Consider the following 10,000-nt stretch of genomic DNA (forward strand, 5'->3'; position numbering starts at 1 on the left):
AGAGATTTCAAATAGAATTTCAACCTGAAATTAAAACCACAAAAAAAAAAAAAAAAAAAAAAAAAAAAAAAAAAAAAAAAAAAAAAAGGAGAACGCTGCCACTCCTCATGAGGTGCCTTTTATGGCCCGACCCATCTACCACTGACGTCAGCTTGTATTGTTGGTTGTTACTTTGGACCTCGGGGGTTTATTAGTTGTTATTCTTGAAGAGGTTTAACGGAGGTCATTGCAACGGGGCACAATCTCCATTGCTGTTGGTATGCCATTCCTTCGCTATCACCTTTTTTATAATCGTTACCTTTTTTTTTTTTTTTTTTTTTTTTTTTTTTTTTTTTTTTTTAACTTAGATGTCAGGATGCCTGAAAACTTTAAATCAATCAATTATCTTCGTTAAATAGACTTTGTATCCTACTGAGATTATTTTTTTCATCTTTACCTACACTTAAAAATTTGCATTTAAAAACGGCAAATATCCTGGAATGAATATTGCTAAGCATTTATCATTTTAAAAACGTTTATATTGACGTAAAGTAGTGGTATTACGGTCACCATCCCCTAAGATATAATAACAAAGTCCTGTAAAATTACGGTCGCTTGTATTTTACTGAAATACGACTTAGAACAGTATATTTTTACGGAGAAATTCAGAGTAAAATCACGAGTTTTTAACAGTGTAGACTTATCAGTAATCGGGGTTTTTATGATGACTATTTGCATCATAATCATCACATTCAAAATACACTAATTTGCTTTTTGTTATCACCATAGTCATCACAATTATGATGCTTCCATTTTCTTCTCATTATATCACCGCTGTGGTCTCCCTGTGCTTCTTTTATCATCATTATCACCGTGTACGTTTTTCCATAACACCATTTTCATCTGCACGCTATTGACACTATCTCTATCACCATATGTTTTTATAGTCATCACCACCAACAAAATGATTAATTTTTTTCATTACTCGTCATTATCAATCATAATTTTGCAATCTTACCTCCCTTCCTTTTATTATTATTATTATTATTATTACTTGCCAAGCTACATCCCTAGTTGGAAAAGCAGGATGCTATAAGCCCAGGGGCTCCAGCAGGGAAAATAGAACAGTGAGGAAAGGAAAAAAAGGAAAAATAAAATATCTTAAGAACAGTAACAACATTAAAATAAATATTTCCTATATAATCTATAAAAACTTTAACAAACAAGAGGAAAAGGAATTAGATAGAGTAGTGTACCCTCAAGCAAGAGAACTCTAACCCAAGACAGAGGAAGACCATGGTACAGAGGTTATGGCACTATCCAAGACTAGAGAACAATGGTTTTATTTTGGAGTGTCCTTCTCCTAGAGGAGCTGCTTTTCCATTGATTATATTTATCAGATGCATTACGCCTTTTTTTCATTTTCATAATGATTATTCGTCTCCTCATATCATCACAATTTTGCAATCTTGTCTCTCCTCCTTTTCATTTGATTATATTCATCAGACTCGACACGAACTTATTTCTATTCTTTTTCACAATGATTATTCCTGTTCTCGTGCATTTTTTCGTTCATTCTCTATTTTCATCACTATTTTCATATATTCGTTCCGTTCTCTTTTCATGATCTTGTTTAGATTAATTCCTTTTTTCATATCGGTTATATTGAAATTAATTTTTTTCCCTAGGCCCGTTTTTTTTTCATTCTTTTTCGGTGGTTATATATATATATATATATATATATATATATATATATATATATATATATATATACAGTATATATATATATATATATATATATATATATATATATATACAGTATATATATATATATAATATATATATATAATATATATATATATATATATATATATAATATATATATATATATATATATATATATATATATATACAGTATATATATATAAATTTTTTTTAAGTACAAAGCTTTACCGGCAAGACTCTGCAATCATTCTGTGGAGCCGAGTTCGAATCTCGGACAAGCTGAAGGGAAACAGATATGCGTGATTCCATAACAAAATGTATAGTATGTGTCTGTTCAACTGCGAAATGAGTACCTTGTTATTACTCGAGCGCTGTGGGTCGCAATTAGGACGGAGAGTGAAAGAGAGACAAAGAAAGAAGAAAAAACAGACGAGTGTCTGTGTCTCAATCAAGATAATACTTGCATACCGTCAAAATTAGGGGGTGGGGTCGCTCGTTAAGGTAATCATTATTTCAAAAGATTATCTCCCTCCGATGATTTTTATTGTATTTAAACTAACAGCTATATTGATATTATTAATTTTATTATCATTATTGTTGTTATTATTATTATTATTATTATTAGTAGTAGTAGTAGTAGTAGTAGCCAAGCTACTTATATTGTCATTATTATTATTAGCTAAGCTACTTATATTCTCATTATTATTATTATTATTATTATTAGCTAAGCTACCTATATTATAATTATTATTATTATTATTATTATTATTATTATTACTACTACTACTACTACTACTACTAGCTAAGCTATAACCCAAGTTGGAAAAGTATGATGCTATAAGCCCAAGGATTCTAGAGAGGAAAATAACCCAATTAGGAAAGGAAATAAATACACTATATGAAAAGTAATAAACAATTAAGATAAAATATTTTAAGAACAGTAACAACATTAAAGCAGATGTTTCATAAATCAACTATAAAAAGAGACTGATGTCAGCCTGTTCTCTCTCATGCACAGTCTGTTATTTTTAAAAAGAAAATCGTGTAATTAGGTTTATAATCACGGTTTAGTCTCTCTCTCTCTCTCTCTCTCTCTCTCTCTCTCTCTCTCTCTCTCTCTCTCTCTCTCTCTCTCAAGAAGTAAACTAGTTCACAGTGGCAAGTGTTCTTGCTTTCCTAGTAGCTGACCTTACTCAATTAATAAGAGAGAAATATAAGGTAAAAAATTCCAGACAGGTTTCGGGGGCGACTTCGCCAGCCGGTTTGACCCAAATGTATTCACCTCCAAATTTTCTTTCATTGACGCGATTGTGCTTTAGAGTTTGCTTAAGGACAGCCAGCTGTTTGATTATTCCAATGTCTTTATATTATAACAATACATGAAAAGATGAGTTTTATTATAGTTAATGTTACAGTGGTAATAAATGAACGATGATTTGCTGCTTTAGCCTGTCGTGATGACATCAGTGTATTAAACGATGCTCATTTTCTTTAACATCCAGAGTCGTCTTATTTAAATTCTATAAGATTAGAAGAGCCTTAAACTTAAACAAATATAGCCAAATTATTCTCTCTCTCTCTCTCTCTCTCTCTCTCTCTCTCTCTCTCTCTCTCTCTCTAATACCTCCCCTTGCTTTATATCCTTCTACCTTACCTCCGTTCCCGCTTGCTGTCCAACTTCTCATACCTTTTACTTCATGGTGCCATTTATGTGTTCTTCCCAAGAAGGATTTTGGCGCTGAATGGCCTCACTGGACCCAGCTTCTTGTTAGCCCAAATTCATAAATCCAATCCGTTAGATAGTCCTATACCTGGTATTATTATTATTATTATTATTATTATTGGTGTTATTAGTATTGTTGTTGTTGTTGTTGTTGTTGTTGTTATTATAAGCTAAGCCACAACCCTAGTTGGCAAATCAGGATGTTATAAGCCTAAGGGCTCCATCAAGGGCAAGTAGACCAGTTAGGAAAGGAAACAAGGAAATAAATAAACTACAATAGAAGTAATGAACAATCAAAATAACATATCTTTAGAACAGTAACAGCCTTAATGTAGATCTTTTATATATAAACTATAAAAACTAAAAAGTGCCTAAGTGTACCCTCAAGCAAGTCTGAAGTAGCAAGGTATTTAAATAGAAAGCACTTTTGTCCTTTGGTAGAATAATACACTGAAAGATGATTCCTGTGTATAAGAATTTAGAAAGAAAGGTAGAAGTATTCGTGCTAGACGTTGGGTAGAGATTTGACGTGTCTGTGGAGGCTAGAGATTATTGTTTAGATTTTGTTTGGCTATTCTAACCGTGCTAAAGAGATAAGTTTTTAGATTTTATTTGGCTATTCTAACCGGGCTACAGAGATAATTGTTTAGATTTTATTCGGCTATTCTAACCGGGCTACAGAGATAATTGTTTAGATTTTATTCGGCTATTCTAACCGGGATAAAGAGATAATTGTTTAGATTTTATCCGGCTATTCTAACCGGGCTAAAGAGATAATTGTTTAGATTCTATTTGGCTTTTCTAACCGTGCTAAAGAGATAATTGCTTATATTTTATTTGGCTATTCTAACCGGGCTAAAGAGATAATTGTTTAGATTTTATTTGGATATTCTAACCGGGCTAAAGAGATAATTGTTTAGATTTTATTTGGATATTCTAACCGGGCTAAAGAGATAATTTTTTAGATTTTATTTGGATATTCTAACCGGGCTAAAGAGATAATTGTTTAGATTTTATTTGGCTATTCTAACCGGGCTAAAGAGATATTTTTTTAGATATTATTTGGCTATTCTAACCGGGCTAAAGAGATAATTGTTTAGATTTTATTTGGCTATTCTAACCGGGCTAAAGAGATAATTGTTTAGATTTTATTTGGCTATTCTAACCGGGCTAAAGAGATATTTTTTTAGATTTTATTTGGTTATTCTAACCGGGCTAAAGAGATAACTGTTTAGATTTTATTTGGCTATTCTAACCGGGCTAAAGAGATATTTTTTTAGATTTTATTTGGTTATTCTAACCGGGCTAAAGAGATAACTGTTTAGATTTTATTTGGCTATTCTAACCGGGCTAAAGAGATAATTGTTTAGATTTTATTTGGCTATTCTAACCGGGCAAAAGAGATATTTTTTTAGATTTTATTTGGTTATTCTAACCGGGCTAAAGAGATAACTGTTTAGATTTTATTTGGCTATTCTAACCGGGCTAAAGAGATAATTGTTTAGATTTTATTCGGCTATTCTAACCGGACTAAAGAGATAATTGTTTGGATTTTATTCGGATATTCTAACCGTGCTAAAGAGATAATTGTTTAGATATTATTTGGCTATTCTAACCGGGCTAAAGAGATAACTGTTTAGATTTTATTTGGCTATTCTAACCGGGCTAAAGAGATAATTGTTTAGATTTTATTTGGCTATTCTAACCGGGCTAAAGAGATAATTGTTTAGATATTATTTGGCTATTCTAACCGGGCTAAAGAGATAACCGTTTAGATTTTATTTGGATATTCTAACCCCTTCTAAAGAGATAACTGTTTAGATTTTATTAGGATATTCTAACCGACCTAAATACATAATTGTTTAGATTTTATTCGGATATTCTAACCGGGCTAAAGAGATAATTTTTTAGATTTTATTTGGCTATTCTAAACGGGCTAAAGAGATAATTGTTTAGATTTTATTTGGATATTCTAACCGGCCTGAAGACATAATTTTTTAGATTTTATTCGGGTATTCTAACCGGGCTAAAGAGACAATTGTTTAGATTTTATTCGGCTATTCTAACCGGGCTAAAGAGATAATTGTTTAGATTTTATTCGGCTATTCTAACCGGGCTAAAGAGATAATTGTTTAGATTTTATTCGGCTATTCTAACCGGGCTAAAGAGATAATTATTTAGATTTTATTTGTATATTCTAACCGGGCTAAAGAGATTATTGTTTAGATTTTATTCGGCTATTCTAACCGGGCTAAAGAGATAATTTTTTAGATTTTATTTGGCTATTCTAACCGGGCTAAAGAGATAATTGTTTAGATTTTATTTGGCTATTCTAACCGGGCTAAAGAGATAATTGTTTAGATTTTATTTGGCTATTCTAATCGGGCTAAAGATATAATTGTTCAGATTTTATTTGGATATTCTAACCGGCATAAAGACATATTTTTTTAGATTTTATTCGGATAATTTAACCGTGCTAAAGAGATAATTGTTTAGATTTTATTTGTATATTCTAACCGGGCTAAAGAGATAATTGTTTAGATTTTATTCGGCTATTCTAACCGGGCTAAAGAGATAACTCTTTTGATTTTATTTGGATATTCTAATATTCTTACCTGGCTAAAGAGATAATTGTTTAGATCTTATATGGATATTCTAACCTGTCTTAAGAGATAACTGTTGTGTAAGTTGTATTTATTTAGTGGTCATTACCTAGTACCGTTATTTTAGACCCTGTGTCAGTATTTTCCTACTACCGGATTTTGAAAGTAGTCTCTTGCTGTTTATTGTTGCATAAGTTTTATGTTTGAAAATAGATTTTATTTATCTGTTTATTGTTTGGTTAGTATCTTTCTATTTAAATACTGACAGTCTATTGTGAAAGTTTATTTCGTAAGCTGCTTTTCGGGGTCATTGCATAACGATGTTTTCACATCGTATGGTTTCTGATCAAATTTCATTTAAAGGTTTATAGTCGCCTTAGAGACTGACCATATATACATATGATCAGCGCCCAAACCCCCTCTTCACCGAAGCTAGGACCAAGGAGGGCGAGGCAATGGCTGCTGATGATTCAGTAGGTAGACCTGTAGGCTCCCACAAACCACCCATCCTTAACTCACAAGGATGGGGAGGTTGCAGCGACCGAAGTAACTAATTAGTTTGAGAGGGACTCGAACCCCAGTATGGTGATTATCAGTCGGGGATTTTACCACATCGGCCACCAAAACTCGTAATCAAATTGTTATTGGCAATGGAGCTAAAGAAGAGAAACTTTCTTTTTTAAATGAATCCGCATCTTGACTTGTTTTTTGGAAGTAGAACGTTGAAATGTATGATGGACGACTTGTGGCTGTTGTCAGAAAATTCATAGATGGCCGGCGTTGTCAGTTTTGTCCAGGATCCATTTCTTGAGAATGCATACTCCAAAATCAGCTTTTTTTTTTTTTTTTTTTTTTTTTTTTTTTGGTCAGAATTAGAAAAAAAATACTGATAACGTTAGTTTCATGAAAGATTCAACGACATCTTAGGCCTAATTTAAGGTCTTCATACTAATACCCATTATAATTCAAAGAACCCAACCGATGCCCATTTTGTTAAGAATTTAGTCTTCATAAGGATTTTTATGTTGGAAATATAAGGTAACATTGGGTCTTATTTACATAGAGATACTTAGGATTTTACTATCCATTTTACTATTTCATTTATTATTCAAAACAGTTGATGGATTACTGTTCATTAGCCAATGATTTTATATATTATATATATATATATATATATATATATATATATATATATATATATATATATATATAGTATATATAGGCATATATTTATATGTATATACATATATATTATTATTATTATTATTATTATTATTATTATTATTACTAGCCAAGCTACAACCATAATTGGAAAAGCAAGATGCTATGAGCCCAAGGGCTCCAATAGGAAAAAATAGCCCAGTGAGGAAAGGAAATAAAGATATAAATAAATGATGAGAATAGATTAACAATAAATTATTCTAAAAACAGTAACAACGTCAAAACAGATATGCCATATATAAACTATAAAAAGACTCATGTCAGCCTTGTCAACATAAAAACATTTGCTCCAACTTTGAACTTTTGAAGTTCTATTGATTAAACTACCCGATTAGGAAGATCATTCCACAATTTGGTAACAGCTGGAATAAAACTTCTAGAATACTGTGTAGTATTGAGCCTCATGATGGAGAAGGCCTACCTATTAGAATTAACTGCCTGCCTAGTATTACGAACAGGATATATATATATATATATATATGCATATATATATATATATATGCATATATATATATGCATATATATATATATATATGCATATATATATATATATATATGTGTGTGTGTGTATATATATATATATATATATATTATCTAAAGTAATTTCTCTTTCTATTGCTTTGTTAAAGTTTATTTAGGAGATATTTATATTAATGATGTTACTCTTCTTAAAATATTTTATTTTTCTATTTTTATTTTCCTCACTGGGCTATTTTCCCTGTTGGAGCCCCTGGGCTTGTAGCATCCTGCTTTTCCAACTAGGGTTGTAGCTTAGCAAGTAATAATATATATATATATATATATATATATATCATTATGAAATAAGTTTCATTTACAACTAACAAGAATTGTTAGTATTTGTGTCTCGTCATTGTAATACAGAGATGTTTATTGTTATCAACCTTGGTGAATCTTCACCCTGAGAAAAATACGCCCAATGCTCCCAGAATGTTTCGTCCGCGAACTCACGTTCCATGGTCATGGTGGTTCTTGGAAAACCTTGAAGAGGGTTTCCAGTCCTGTAATGGGACATCGCTCATAAGGTGTCAAACGTGCCTATGCCCAATACCATCACTAACCCCATACCCCCCACTCTCTCTCTCTCTCTCTCTCTCTCTCTCTCTCTCTCTCTGACACGCACATCGTCTAGTATTTTAAGACGAGTACTTTCTCTCTCTCTCTCTCTCTCTCTCTCTCTCTCTCTCTCTTTGTCTAGTATTTTAAGACGAGTACCTTCTCTCTCTCTCTCTCTCTCTCTCTCTGACACGCACATCGTCTAGTATTTTAAGACGAGTACTCTCTCTCTCTCTCTCTCTCTCTCTCTCTCTTTGTCTAGTATTTTAAGACGAGTACCTTCTCTCTCTCTCTCTCTCTCTCTCTCTCTCTCTCTCCGACACGCACATTGTCTAGTATTTTAAGACGAGTACTCTCTCTCTCTCTCTCTCTCTCTCTCTCTCTCTCTCTCTCACTTTGTCTAGTATTTTAAGAAGAGTACCTTCTCTCTCTCTCTCTCTCTCTCTCTCTCTCTCATTGTCTGTCTAGTTTTTTAAGACGAATACCCTGATGCAAGACTTGATATGTCAATATGATTCGGTGATGTTGCGCATCATGACAAGTAAATTTTGAGCCCTTGTTTGACGAGGGATGGGCTATATATGACAGGACAACCACTTTCACGTCTATCGTGTATAAAGTCAGGTTCACAGTCGTTTTCCTTTGAAAGTATATTCCTTTGAAACATGTAATTCATTCAGGGTTAAAGTCTGGGGTATTAATAAATGATACCCTCAATGCGTATGGACCTATGAAAATGTTTAGAACAAATGAAAAAGTCTTAAGCGTATTTATTAAAAGCTGAATGTTCTTAGCTGATTTCATAATGGTAGAATGTTAAATTTGATAGTCATGTATTGAGTACTCATTGGACCTTGAACAAGGTAGTTTCTTTCAATCCGGTTTGCCGAGTGCTATTCTCGGTTTTTATTTATTTATTTTTTCTTTAATTTTGCAGTGCTCGCCACATGTTAGAGTACTATAAATTCATATTTGCAAGGTATACAGTATTCTCTTACACTTTTCTGGCTTCAAAAAAAAAAAGCGTAAATACTTAAGAACAAAGTCCTATGCAGCTGGTTTGATGAACATCACATGAATAAAAGTGAATATCATTTCTTGCAATACCCAGCAAGACAATTTTGCACAAAATGTCATTGCATGCTTTTCACTTATGAAATTGTGCCATTGACGCCACAATAGGGTCGGTCGTTTAAGAGGAAAGAGGAAAATAAAGACAGTTGCGCAGACACTTCCTTTTTCTTGGTTATCGACATTAGAATATATTCAGCTTCCTGGCATTGGTGTATTTGTGAATATTTTGCACGTTTCTTGTCACAGTTACGTTTATACAAGCCTCATTTTACATTGTATTTTATATGTATATATATATATATATATATATACGCATACATACATACATACATACATACATACATACATACACTCACACTCTCGCTAAACCAAGACGGAAGAGTTCTTAAGGCAAAACACAGTCACTACCCTTATAAGTAAATTTACTAGAAATTCTTGCTGAAAGGACAGTACAATTATTTACTCTGTTTATTAATTCAGTATTTAATTCTGTAGTATTTATTCATTTGTATGTTTTATGTTCTTAACCTATCTATTTTTGGGCATTTATTTTCTATTTAGTAAGGATTAGATTAATCTGCATACTGTTTTATCAACTTTT

Source organism: Palaemon carinicauda, chromosome 21 (assembly GCF_036898095.1).
Source record: "Palaemon carinicauda isolate YSFRI2023 chromosome 21, ASM3689809v2, whole genome shotgun sequence".
In the NCBI taxonomy this organism is placed as follows: Eukaryota; Metazoa; Arthropoda; class Malacostraca; order Decapoda; family Palaemonidae; genus Palaemon; species Palaemon carinicauda.